Source organism: Mercenaria mercenaria, chromosome 9 (assembly GCF_021730395.1).
Source record: "Mercenaria mercenaria strain notata chromosome 9, MADL_Memer_1, whole genome shotgun sequence".
In the NCBI taxonomy this organism is placed as follows: Eukaryota; Metazoa; Mollusca; class Bivalvia; order Venerida; family Veneridae; genus Mercenaria; species Mercenaria mercenaria.
In genome coordinates this window covers 74,906,086-74,921,382 of record NC_069369.1, presented here as the reverse complement: position 1 = coordinate 74,921,382, position 15,297 = coordinate 74,906,086, and the positions used below count along the sequence as shown (strand labels likewise).

Here is a 15,297-nt window from a genome sequence, read left to right as displayed (position 1 = left end):
TTATCGTTTTCTGTAAGTTTTACGTGTATATATCATGCCACTAGAATTATAAGGAGCCCGAAAAAAAGTTATTTATTCAGCTTAGAATGAACTGAAGTTATCACTGATCAGAATCCTTCTCACCCCAATGAAAAAAAGAAAGTAAGATTCTTTCATTGACTGCAGGTACAGACTGATAAAATCCTATTGGATAAGTATCTGTTTAAGCGGTAACGATGCTCAGCCAAACGCTTATCCGAGAGCCGGATATTCCCATCATATTTAAACAAAGCGCGGTAAATTTACGTCAGTATACAGGAAATACATCCTGACGTCACAATGGCGATCAGCAACATAAGCGTGTCTGTTTTGTTTTATCATCTGCAGACAAACATTATGTCTTTTTTCAGCAAATAACTTTTTTGAATCGGGAAATATACTATGAGGAAAAAAAGGAACTATTAAGGTATTTCATTTTTATCCGCTTTTACGTAAAATGATAATAATTACTGCATAAATCCACAAGAAAGATGTAGTTCGTCTTACGTTATTTACAGCACGAGATTATTCTTATCCCTGGGGAATTCCAGCACCAGTGACACACCGGAATCTTCTAAAGCATATCTATAATTTTATTTGTTTAAATGGCAACAAGGAGTGTAGAATTTGACCGAAAACCTGGTATCTTTTCAAAATGCTGAATTACATCGGTGTAATTCATACAATGAGTTTTGTACTTGAAACAATTAAGTACTTGTGCTATTCAGTCAACGGAAATATTGTATCAATATTCTGCATTATCCTTAAAAACTAAAAAATGATTTTTTTTCGAAAATATGTCATAAATAATTCTGCATTTTCTAACGTGAAAGGAATTCAAATATAAGATATTTAAAAGTTTTATTCTAACAGATTGATTCTTTTTCATTATTCTGATTGTTACAAGTCATTTAGTCTGGTGAAATTGTGCTGCACTAATAACTTGTTGTTTTGTAACAGAGGTAGGTCGGCAGAAAAACTCAGTGCCTTGGACCATTAACGAACGTTAAAAGCGAAGTAAGGCCGTGAATGTTCCTTTCGGAACCAATCAAATGACATCGGCTCTGCTAATGTGGAATTCTCGATCAGTACTTGTAGTTTCATGTTGCCTAGGAGGCACTCAAGAACTTTTAAGTCAAAACCTCATCTTCTTCTTTGCCTTCTGAGATTTCTCATGCCAACTTCTGAACTGTGATTATGAGCCGTGTTTTTTTTATTGTCGTCTTCAATATAAAATAGAGAAAAGTGGAAACTTCACAGGTCGCTCAACACGACAAAAACCATGTTGAGATTCCGTTAGGATGTGTTCTGTTTCTCAAAGTGTCCAATGGTGTTAGAGGGGAAGGATATGTTCTTTTACAGTTGAGCATACGAAAGTTAAGGAGACAGGTCTAAAGCTGGCTCATGTATTTTGGTCACACCTCTTGAATATTGGAAGTACGTTGGCTGTATATTAATCCTTCGAAACGTAGCCTAAGTTCAAGGTTGTCAGGTTTAAAAAAGCGAGTCATATAGAGATCCTCTTTTTTGAGTGGGGCCTCCAAAAATGAGTGGTTAAGGTTGCTTGTCCTTCACCGAGCTGGGTTCTAAACCTCGACTGGTAATAGAATTATTTGTGAGAAAGTTATCCAGCTGAATTACAGAATGTTGGTGGTTCTATCCAGATGCACGCATGTTCCTGAACAATTCACGTAGAGACACCTGGGGTAATCCCCTGCCAACAAAAGCTGGAAAAGTCGCTATATTACCTTTATTGTGCCGGTGTGACTCTTAACCCAACGAAATCCCCTCTCTTGATTCCTAAGAATATATATTTTAAGAACAGTATCTATATATATCTCGACCAGAAATCTTGTGTAGTTGAAAGCGCTTTAAAATCTCCAAAACTGTGAGATAATTGTGATATCATAGGGGCGTGTGAACTGAGGCATATTAAAATTATAGTCTGTCCCACCTAATTTTGGACCTAAACTTTGGGCTGATATGAAGAAATGAAACGGGATCAAAGAACATAAAACATGTTTTTGTGAATAAAAAAAAGTCACCCTCGAGAATTTCAAGGATTTTTGAAACAATCATCTGGTTTTCCCGTGCGACTAAATTTCAGTTTCTCTATACGAATTCGCTGTTGTTTATTTCTGGTCGCCATTGCCAAATATTCTCTATTTTGGAGATTTTTGGGAAATTTCACGTGTTATTCCTTGGGGATGTTTCACAATTACTATTTACACTTAGCTATTTTTCCTCCCGTAAGAAACAGAATGGGTTTGAAATAGAATTTACAATTAAATTTAGATCTAGTAGAGCTATACAAACGAACCTTGAAAAATGTAAAAATGAAAAATAGAAAAATAACTTACTTTGCACGAAAGAATCCGGCCATTAAGTAATGTATTCAGTTATAAATTCCTTTAAACATTATTCCATTTATCCTTAAATCCTTCCAAACAATGTCCAGTTCAATGCACAATTTTCAAAGTCAGAAGTTTTACACTGAAAATCCATCATCCGAAAATTGATCCAGTCAATCTGCGGCAGTCTTTCGAAGAATTTCAGGCAAATAACTGAACTATGCATTTGAAACAATATCTTTAACCACAGTATTTTCCAAATGAATAATCCAGGAAGAACCTGTACGATACAAAGACGTCAACTGCTTCAGCTTCCTTAGAACATAGCCTTCTACACATTTAACAAGCTCGCCATGACACAATAACTTTTCAAACGCTAAATTCCAATTATGTCATACAATATATGACGTCAATAAATATCTCGAGCGATCAAGTGCATAGGCGGCACATGTCGGCTCTCTTACGCATAGCTACCCCAACAATAATTAATTAAGTAAATATTGAAGCTAACTGAGTCTCAGATTTAAAAAGGATGAAGCAAATTAGCTGTCGACTGTGCCAGTCTGACTACGTGGATAAAATTTAAATCAAAGGCGGGAATGATTCAGTTTGCTTTAAGTTTGAGCCCAGACCTAAATCTTAGAAAAATAGTTAATTTGTTTCCTTTATAACATATCGATACAGCTACTTTAAAAGAAAACGTGTAAAAAGGGATTTTTCTATCACCGACAAAAACAATCTTGACGTTACCGGTTACGGAAGGTGCGCAGGCTCGGATCCAGGATCCCCCCTCCCCCAGTTGGCTAAGAAGTGACATATATTCATCAAAGATTCACCCTAGTGACCCTACTACTAGTATTTTGGCAAAGGAATAATTATTTCTCAAAATTTAGACCCAGAGACGCATCAGAGGTCACCATTTCATACCTGTATATCAAACTTATCCTGGGGAGAGCCCCCTGACCCCCTGTCCTTATAACCCCTCTGTCGCCTCAAAATTAAGACCTAAAATGCACCAAAGGCCACCATTTTATACCTATATTTAAAAAATGTTCAGGGGGTGGGGGGACCTGACCCCCCTTATATGAGGGAAAGTACATCCATCTATAAATACACTAATGGACAACAATGTATACATGTATTTAAAAAAAAATCTAGGGGATGACCCCTGATACCCCTAGACTTGTGCCCCCAGTCAAAAATTTCTGGGTCCGGCCCAGGTGCGTTATGTTTATAAATTTGAAATTTTGACCTCTTACCTGTAAAGTGATTGTTGGAAAGTCGCCATTATGACCTAAATTGTGTCAGTGTGACGTAAAACCAAGCGTAGAAACAACAACACGAAAACCTAATGATCGCTGTCAACATAAGTTCTGAGGTTTCAAGAGATTCCGCAGGCCAGGATCCAGGGCCGGGTTGAGGGGGCCCGTGCTAATTGGCTGAGTAGTGACCTATAGGCCTACTCATATTACTCATATTGCACCTAGAAACGCACCAGAGGCCACCATTTCATACCTGTATTTCAAAATTTTCAAAGGGGAATGCCCCCTGAACACCCCCCCCCCCCCCCCCCCCCCCCCCCCCCCACACACACATCAAGAGAGGAGTAAGGAGTAACCCCTCCATTATTAGATCTATATAAGACCAAACACTGCACCGGAAGCAACCATTTTATGCCTGTATTTCAAAGATTTCCAGGGGAGAGCCCCCTGACCCCACTAAAATGAGGGGAGTACACCCACTAATAAATGCACCAGAGGACACCATTTCATACCCCCAAAGAAAACAGAAATAAATATGTTAAGTGGGTATGTATGCGAACAGGCTCATAATGTATTTAGATTAAAAACCATCCTAGATAATGTAGATTCCTATGAAAAAGTCAACAATGAATCTGGCCATTGAATTATTATATAGGCGTATTAATAATTGTAACAGAGAATTATCAGCATGTAAATTGTCGAATAATGGTATAGTACACAACTTCACAAATTTATATATTGAAAACAACTTAACTAAAATAAAATTCATTTGGCATGTGTCTATATCACGGCTTATGTACTTGACCGCAGTGATACTCCGTGAAGACTATGTTGCATTAGTTACAAGTTGTGGCAATTGATACGGTCATTTTTGCCAGAGTATATTTTTGTAATGAACTTGATGGGTAGATGTAATTAATAAGCTAGTTATACACAGTACGGTAAAGTTCATGCAAGTACGATCAAGGTAAAACCGACTGAATATCTATATAAAGTTCGAATTGCTACAAATCATTTTTTTAAGGAATAACTGTTTTTTTGGTGTTTTTTATTTTTTATTTTTTTTTTTTTTGTTGTTGTTTTGCTTTCAACGTGTTTTTGGTTGAATTTTCAATATAGCTATGTACTGCCCCGTTTGTAATAGAAGTAAATGTTTCGTATACGTACTTCTTGGTGATAAAAAAAACACGTGTTTTATATCATCGAAAATGAAAGTAACTGACGAGCTTAACATGCTTCTTTTTATCTAGCTGAAGAACAAAATACCCCTTCAAAAGGTCATATGAGCCGCGCCATGAGAAAACCAACAGGGTGCATTTGCGACCAGCATCCGCGCAATCTAGTCAGGATCCATGCTGTTCGCTAACGGTTTCTCTAATTGCAGTAGGCAGTTGACCAGACTGCGCGGATGCTGGTCGCAAATGCACTATGTTGGATTTCTCATGGCGCGGCTCATATTTTTATTTTGTCTATAGGTCTACCATGCCTATCAATAGCACAAAAATGTTTTAACATGCCACTTTGGTTTTCACTGAACGGCCGAGCATGAGAAATAAAGATGCGAGGATGGAATTGAAACTGGTATTATGTTATTATAAAGAATAAAGGCAATTATTAATTTTTTTAACGTAGTCCCTTATATAGGCGGTTGTCTCAAATTGAAATATGTATATTTAAAATCATTAATTGCATTGAGGAATAATGTTTTACCTTGATCGAACGGTCACAAAAAATAGTGAGCACCAGTCAGTGCACAAACATGTATTCATGCTATTTAAAAACAACCTTTTAACAGACGGTTATCATCCGAACCTTTGATACGATTGTAAACAACAGTAACCCATAATGAAAATGAGTTAAATGGGTTGCGCGAATCTCCGCTGTCCCCACCTGTATTACGATATCTACGGCTGAAACAATGATACGCACTTGACTTGAGACATGTATTTATTTTACGTCAATGCTAACGAGTAAGTACAAACACATTTTCAGAAAAAAGCTGAAAACGGAAATAACTTTAATTTGAAGTAAAATGTTAATTCAGGGTCTTCCGTACAAGAAAATACTACAAGTTTTGGACAGAGTTTGTTTTAATTTTCCATGTCTGTTATTCAACAATAAAAATATCTCAGGACGTCGCTAACTGTGAGCAAACCCCCAAATAACGTTTGTATGGACGCCGCCATCTTGAAATGGACGTCGCGTCATTTTACAATGCAAGTCTATGGGGAAAAATATAAAATCTTGATTTTTAACTTCATTTTACATTTTTTCAAAAAAACGAAAAAGGTGCCTAGAGATATTAACCGTCTGGTATTAACGATGTCATTTTTAACAATTTTATATACAGTATAAATAAATTATCGGAGGTCCAAAATTAGGTGTATAGGTCTTCATTTTAATGAAGACTACTTGGAATAGACTATTAAGAATATTTGCGTTCGTCTGAGCATCGCTTGAAATGATACCATCATTTTCCGTATTTGAGAAGCACAAGATACGTATTGCTTTGTCTATATGAATTATGATCAGATACTTTTCTGATGTTTTGGGGGTTTTTTGCCTCTATTATTATTGCATTGGGTTTTTGGCGGATGATTCTTTGGCAATACAATTTCAGGTGCTTGTATCGGTTACTGTCCTTAGCACGGCCTGATTATTTAGCTTTTTTAAGTTCTTTCGTTCTGTCTCGTTAGTCGTCTTGTTGTAGTATTTATCCACAGGTAATTAGTACGACTTGAATGGGTGTTTTATTGTAGTTTTGTATAGGAAATATTTGTCCAAGGTATTGAGAACGCTGTGAAAGCGGTTCGTAGCATGTAAACATCTTGGAATTACTTAGTTCTGAATCGATCGGTTTACTAGTTTACTAACTGGCCTGTGTCTTTTACAGTTTAGAGATGTCAATTGTGTCCCGGCGACCTATTTCCCTACCTGTTGACTAATCTTCGATCAGGTCATGGTCGCCTGCGCCTCCTGAGATAGGTTTGAAACCGAATTGTTTCTGGTGAAGAAGAGACTGCCGAGGGTCTTTGAAGGTCATGCGTTGCGACCTTTTACTCAAATTTTCATTTCCGTAGGATTCTTATGGATATATATATATATATATATATATATGACATACCGAAGGGACACTTATGTGAGATAACTTTGAGGGTAGTTCAGTTGATATTTGGTACGTGACATCCTCTACTCCCAGAGCTTTAACAGTTGATGTTCATCTACAAGCAGATGTTTATGTATCTTATCCGTATCATTGTTTTATTTTTGTAATTATCTATTGTGCATGTATGTTCATTCTATTGTTAAGCACTTTTGAACGTATATTCTTTTGTATGAAATGAGTGCTATACAAATATGGTATAATAATAATAATAATAATATGTCCGTCTTGTGTCAATCCGTTGGTCTGAGATGGAAATAATATGATGAACTTCAATAAGTTGACCTAAAGTTTAGCTCAGAGGCGTTCAAGCAAACCATTTGATTTGATTGAGAATTACAGCATTTAATTCAACAACCCCAATTTCAAAACGAGATTTAAGTTGAAACGTGTGGGGTGTTTAGTTGAAACACCAAATAAAAACATTTTTGTCAGGCTCCAAAAAGGGTAACCCCGTTTATTTTCAGAAAATTATATGTACATATTAATGACATCAATTTTTAGTTCTCATATATTGCATATAATCTATGAAGGAAAACACATCAACAGTAGTAAATCTATTCGTCTATTGTCCACAATTAATAGATGGGAAATAACGCAGTTTGCTAATATATAACTACCATAAACTTGTGACTGTTTTTATATACCCTATCATTTTTGTCTTGCGTTTGGAATTTCGTATTTTTGCCTTTCTGTTTTCGCAATACTTTGTATACTATTACGATATATGTGACACTTCTACTGTCCACAATTTGAAGAATTTATGGTATTAAACATAATTTTGGCAACTGACTAAACGCAATTCAACAAAAGACACATAAAAAACTAATACTGTACACAATTAAATAAGGTAAAAACTGAAGAAATGCAAAGAGTATTGTAACACATTCTGGACACGCATGTATATATTATGATATAGCTCCGTGGGAAATACCTTGATACATGCTTACGGCCACTCTTTTATATGTCACAAGATCTACATGTTTGTAATTATGTTTCCCACACCACTGTGTGGTGGGAAACATATTGAGTTACTCCTGTCTGTGTGTCCGTCCGTCTGTCACAAATCTTGTCCGCACTCTAAGTCGAACATTTCTCATCCGATCTTCACCAAACTTAAACAAAATGTGTTTGCCAATATGTCCTCAGCCAAGTTCGATAACTAGCCAAATCGGCCCAGGCACTTAGGAATTATGGCCCTTGAATTACTGATCCGAATCACTCATCCAAACCACTTTGAATCACTAAACCAAAACTTACTATTCAGATGATTAGGCAGTTGTGGGAGACATGCGCTTTTCTCAAAAGCAGATCTAGTTATATTATGAAATACTTTTCCTATTAACTTGGCAGTACTTTGTTGAAATGATTTACTTCACTACTGGTAATTTTGGACGTTCTCTTCCTTCATCAACTTGATTTTACACAAAGGACTAATTGATAAGGTAGCCATTAGGGTGCTCATTAAAAATTATAGCGTATTTAAGTAATAATCAAAATAAGCATTTGTCTTTCACAGAAAGAATTGTCTAATGAGCAGTCATATGGCATTCTGTTACTAGGTTAATTACTTTATTGTTCCATAACTGAATTTTAAGATGAATCCGACATAACGGTAATATGGAGAAATCTTTAAAGTCCAGTCATAGAAAGATCAGTAAGAGATCACCTGGTATGTTATAACTGACTTTTATAAGAGTTCCTTCATAAGAGTTATGTGGAGAAATCTTTAAGGTCCAACCTTAGAGATATCAGTAGAAAGTCACCTGGTATGTTCAAAGTTTATCATTAAACAGGCTACCTTAGGACCTGTCCACTTGAGATGTCTCAAAAGTCTATTGCAGCGTCTACCGTGGGTAAAACACAGAATGGACTTGACTTGACTGAGTTTTAGCTTCAGTACTCAGCTAACTCTTCCAGCAGTGTACCATGAAATACCAACTAAGAGCTATAGATAGAAGAACATTTGAATTTGGCACATTTTTTTTGACTACATTTTACATTATAAGTATTGAAGATTTAAACCTTTACCTTGCTGTATTTCTAAAATGGACTGGTCCATCATTCAATAGGGGCAGTACCATTTATTATTTGAAGGTGTGTTCAATGAAACTTTACTGACTGAATAGCGAACAGTGCAGACCGTTATTAGCTAGCACGGACGTGTAGGTTGATCTTGGTCTGCACTGGTCACAAAGGCAGAATCACTTGCCGCCAGCAGGCTAAAGGTTACAAAACAGAAACATTATTAAGTTAAACCTCGGAGAAAATGTTAAAGACATTGTTGAGATTTGTTTTATTCATGAAACAATTTATCTACGACGGCTATTGTGACAGAAAGAAATTAAACAAAAAACACGGTCTATTAAGTATTACTATTTCTTTACAAGTATTACAGTATAAATTAAAAAGAGGTTAACTTTTATAATAATTCCGTTCTTTGACTTTCTTTCCAAATTGATAATGTAATAACAAGCAAATGTAATTGACGAAACCAATTTTGCTGTCCGCATGACACACAAATACGTCATTCAATCGAAGCGGGTAGTAGTTCTCTTATATTACTTAGACCTGTCTAAAATCGGGAAATTAGAACTCACAAAATAGAGAACATAGCTTGCCTGTACTTCAGTCCATCTTACTAAATCAAGTGGAATTTAATTTGGAATACATATGTCTTATTAACGACCGCGTGGTATTACACCTAGTGAACATTAGGTTGTGGTTATTGGACCCAATGTAGATGTCAACAAGATAAATGTTGAGGCATTACATGTAGAAACGTCTCTTATTGTTCTGATATTGAATACTCTCACTGTATTCTATTACTATTATGTCTAGAAGGACTATGCTGTGTAAATTCTTAATTGTTTCTACTTTTGATTATGTTACGATTGATATATATTTATAATACTTGATATGTTTAGGTAAAATCTTAATAATATACTATCCCATTATTGGGAAGAACAAGTACTTAAGAGGGTAGGTTTATATTCATTTAGTCATTGATATAGGTTGATCTGTGATTCAATAGTTGAACAATAAATGTTGATATATGTTGAATTTGCACAGTGTTATTTGTATATACGCTAAGATATTTAGCGGCCTGTCCTCATTATTTTTTTATGTATCGTACAATTTTACGAAACGATGTTGGAACAGCCTCATCATAAACCTTTAAGGTTACATTTAAGGTTTTACTTGAGGGCCGCCCTGACTGCTTCGTTAAAAACGCTTTCTAACAAAGGCGATTTGTGTTAGGTTCCTTAGTAAAGTTAATGAAAAACTGCTGGTAACAGAACGGCATTTAAGTTGCAAAATAGTCTCTAGACAAATTGTGAAAAAAATGAACAATTATACAATAAAAAGGCATAGAAAACAATTAATAACCTAATACGATAATTCTGCTAAGTTCTCTACTTATAAAGAAAAAGTTGAATCATAAACAGTACTGAGCTGTACAGGGACGTACCTAGACATAAGTTTAAAAATATACCCAAAAATGTAAAAAAGCTAAAAATTCGAAAAATCAAATAAAAACGAAGGGTGTTAGCATAGATTCCATAACATTTTAACAAAACTTTTAGATACATTCTTCGCAACAACGTGCCATTTTTGTTAAACGTATGTAGACATATCAATAAAACAAGCACAGTTATCACCAGCTGAGGATATTAAAGATATTTAGGATTTTGTAATACAACTTTTTCATATTTTTTGTATTGCATCACTGGATTCGGTTTTCCCAACATTATTCTGTTGCTTCTTTGAAGAATTTTTGTGCATGTATGCACAATTTTTTTAATAACATACCAGTTTAGATGAAAGGCCCAGTACAAACTGTTGAAATAGTTCCCCCACCCCCTCCTCCAGATAAACTTCATGCAAATCATTCTTATAATACATGTATAACGCAACTATACTACATGATGACAGATGGACAGTTGAGGCACTTCCTGAATTAATGTGTCTTACAAATTCATCTGCTAATCTAGTCACTCAATCTCATTTCAGTATAGCATTAAAAACAAAGATAAATAACTACCTTACATGTAACACACGCTGGAGACGTATGTATATCTTATGAAATAGCTACGTGTCTTAGGCTCTTCGAAGAGGATTATGGTCTTTCTTCAGTGTCCGGCGAGCGACCGCAGTGGTTAACATCTACATAGGGATGAAAGGAGTTTTTAGCTTTTGACCTCAGCTAACTCTTTAGGAGAAATATTAAATAAAATAAAAAGCTAATGAAGAACATTTTTATTGGAACTCTAATTTCTTAGTGCGGATATAATAGCATTAAAAATATTGATAAATAGCTTTGAAAGGAATTAAAAAAAAGAAATTTGGAGATTTACTAGTATTTTATTTTATTCAAAGAAAAATTTTATCGATGACGGCTATTGTTATGGACAGAAAGAAATAAACTTGAAGGCTGTAGAATAAGTGTTTGAGTAATTAACTGAATCCTTTTAATTACAAAAAGGGTTACATACACAGTAGAAACAAAGTGTGTTCTCTGTGATAATTTGATAAAGACGTTTTGTTTGAAAATTTTCGTTCTTCACTGCATCGTCAGTTAAGATCTTTATCTATTGAAAATGTTCAACAAGAAATTTTGCACTTTAATTGGTAATTGATTTTTTTTACATCTACCATTTTAATGAATTTTTTATTAACTTCAAAGATATTTCTGATCTTCCATTTCATTTTCTGCAGTATTTTTAAATGTCAAATTAAAAAATTCTTAGGGATTTAGTGCTTTTTCACTTTAAAAGCTCTTAATGCTGTTACATGTATTTAGTATGTAATTCTAGAATATTGGACAAACCTAATATTTCTATATTTGTTCTAATAAGGTATTTCTTCTTTTGCGAATCTATTTTTTAGGGAGGTGCTTGACTCAGAAGTAAAAAGAAAAAATGACATATTGCATGTTTTCATAATGGCGCTTAGAACAAGCACGTTATAATTGCTAACATCAAAAAGATTCCTATAAGACGGGCCTTGTCTTTATCTAAATAAGGATGATTCAGTTAGATGCCAGTGAGTGTATACTTCTGACAGACTAAGACTGTTTCTATTACCAGCCATTCACCAAGTGTGAAATATTTTTCACGCATTATTCAGCCGTTTTGGGTTTAGGACGATTTAATTTGGCAAACTAATTTTAATCGTTTTCGTAGGGATTTCATTGTGAACAGTTTGAATGGATAAATTTTTTAACATTTACCGGATAGATTTATAGTAAGTAGAAGTAAGAGGAAGTAGTTTTCTACTGCACACTTTATTTCCGATTGTTTTCTTCTCTTTTTAATTTCAGTTAATTTCATAATGAGTTCTTTGACTTTTATGCAAGACATTTAATAAGGAAAGCTAGTTATGAGCATTTAATCATAAAAATGAAAAAAATATCCCCTTTTAGATTGTTCGTTTTGTTTTAAATTATTTATTTTTTGCATGCAAAAATCCACAGATTGAATAAATTCGTAATCACAGTGTCTTAGAATCAGAACTTTTGATTTTTTTGTCTTCCGACAATCCTCTATTAGAAATATTTCGTAACTGAAAGATTTTCATATCTGAAAATTCGTAGTTTTTTTTCTGGGGCTAGAACAAGACATTTTATAAACAACATTTTTGTTTAAATGTTTAGGTCTTTTACTAAGAAACATTAAGAAGAACACTATGATTGAAGCACGTCTAAAATTTTATCAAAACATGTCTTTGCATGAAATTGATGTATGTCATTAAACTATATTTTCAGACTTCAGTCATTGTGACGACAGGCCGTCCTTCCAGTCACATGTTTGATCGTCGTGGGAGTTTTCACCGTCAAATCCGAATTCAGACGTAACCCTGTATGAATTGTCAAAATACTACGGTTTGAGGATTTATAGAATTTCCGACAAATTAGAGAAATTTACTGTTTCTGATAATTCTAGTATGTTTACAGTGTGCTATTGTACTCTTGGCAAGAAATAGAATATCTCTAGTTGATATCCAAGTACCTTGTGGATAAATATATATCAGAAGCTTCCTGAGCAGGTGGTATTGTCAAACTGGTGTTCACGTTCTTGTTCCCAATTCGCCCTCATTTCACTACGGTTCCGTATCTTTGCAAGGGCAGGGTTATCAGCCTTATAAATATGTGTTTCTTTTTATTCAACTTTATATTCAAACCATTCATAAACATAGTTGGTAAACAGTATAAATACGTATTTTGTAGCGAACACCTTGTGTATAAAAGTTGGATATATATTTCAGCGTAGCGTGAGTTGAAATGAAACAGCAGATTATATAGCTTATATCTTAAGCTGTAGAATGTTTTTAATGTGTATTTTGTAAGCAGGAAATACTTATATCAGACAAAACATCAAAAGACAGATGCGTTTACGTATTAACCTTTACCCTGCTAAATATTTAAAATGGACCGGTCCATCATTCAATTTTGGCCATACCACTTATTATTCAAAGGGGTGTTCACTGAAAAATTACTGACTGAATAGCGAACTGTGCAGACCATGATCAGACTGCACTGGTCGCAAAGGCAGAACCACTTGCCGCCAGCAGGCTAAGGGTTAATATACCATCGTAATATTTCGAAATAAGTAACACAGCCATTAATAAAGAACGATAACATCACAACAAGACCTAGTGATATAAATCATTTCTACAAGAGTGAAACAATATAAAAGTGTTTATCATCCCTATGTAAAAATGTAACTAAAATTAACATAGCATTGAGGACAATAAAAAATATTTGTCTTTGATTACCTTAAATAAAACATTCGTTGGGATGAAACAAGCTCTTGAATGATTACAAGACTTATCTGTCCATTTTCTTTAACATCTAAACTATTGAAATATCAATTGTTTTTTATTCTAGTTTCTGTTCAAGTCCCTGTCCCTAGATTTTTGCGCCTAAAACCGACGTTTTATACTTTCGGTGCTTCTTCATTTGTATAAGTTGATTATGTTTGCCTAATATAGGCTTCATAAATACACTGTAACGTCATGTGTCGTTCAACATAGTCAGTAATTAGTAAGCGACTTTAGGAATGCATCTACAGTCTCTGAGAGAAAGTGGAATTATTTTCTGGTTTCATATTAAAATTGCTTCACGGAACCGGTAGATGGATTTCAAACCCTAATCAATAAAAGCCCGAGGACCAACAATATATCAAACATCTTTGGAGTTTCAATAGTGTAAACGGGGCCTCCGTGGCAGAGTGGTTAAGATCACTGACTTCAAATCACTTGCCCCTCACCGATATGGGTTCGAGCCTCTCTCGGGGCGTTGAATTCTTCCTTTTAAAAAGCCATCAAGCTGGCTTGCCGAAGGTCGGTGGTTCTACCAAAGTACTCACTCGTGATGGAATTAACCACGGAGGGACACCTGGGGTCTTCCTCCACCATTTACAGCTGGAAAGTCGCCATATGACCTATAATTGTGTCGGCGTGACGTTAGACCCAATGAAGAAAAAAACAAAGTTGATAGGGAAGACGCTATAAAATATAGACATTAATCGTTTGTCATGCATTTACAATTTCGCTCGTCCTACTGAGGGCGTAAATTTGAATATTCGATTCATTTAAGGTACTAGCCAAAAATAAAATACTTCTGACTTGTCTGAGAACGATATCAAAATCCAGTATTATATTATTACAGAAATGTGATAAATACTTTCATAATGTAACGCTTTTGCGATATTTGCCAAATTATATATTTTGTTTGTTCTCGTTGTTGAGTTATTGCTTATAGAAAATAATATAGACGTGTAACTTATTTCGAAATATTACAGAAATATATCAAGTTGTTGCAATTGTATATATATACAGTGCAACCTCTGTAGAGCAGCACCCTTTGGGAGATACAAATATTGACTGTTATGTAGAGGTTGTTGTTCTGGAGAGGTAAATTTGATAGTATATTTCAGCTTAGGGAAATTTTGATGATGTTGTTATAGAGATTTTTGCTTAAGAGAGGGCTGCTCTGGAGAGGTTGTACTGTATACATTATTCTACTTCTTGACACATCGAACTTGTTCATCTTTACACATATCGTACTTACAGAGCTATTTTGCCCCTTATTACTTTGTGTTGTACATTAGTATTGCAGAATTTGCATTTATTTTCTCATTATTTGATAAATAATGCAACTGAACGCATTCTTGCTTGTCTGTTTGCATGAGATTAAGCGCCGTATTTTCAACCGTATTTTTGTTATGAAACGGTGGGCGGTTAACGAAACCAGTTTTCTCGAATTCATTACCTGTACTAACCTGTTCTTCGCAAGTAGCTGCCAACTTCCTACATGAATAAGGACGAATGGTGTTATGGAGAACATACGCCTCATCCGGGGATCGAACGCCTCGCCCGGAGATCCATAGATCTGCGATCTTTCTACTGAGCTAAGCGGTTGTACTTATCTCCGTGTAAAGGATATCTGATACATCGTTGACTGAACATTACAAAAAGTTACAAAGTTTTGTTTTCGTAT

General features: G+C 34.9%; 1 long non-coding RNA gene across 1 annotated transcript; it reads left to right on the top strand.

Moving 5' to 3' along the window:
- Window positions 1–326: 326 nt before the first annotated feature.
- On the top strand, window positions 327–14,961 carry LOC128559587 (uncharacterized). Its single transcript, XR_008372485.1, has 2 exons — window positions 327–445; window positions 12,562–14,961. It is a non-coding gene; the product is annotated as an uncharacterized LOC128559587 (long non-coding RNA).
- Window positions 14,962–15,297: the final 336 nt, after the last annotated feature.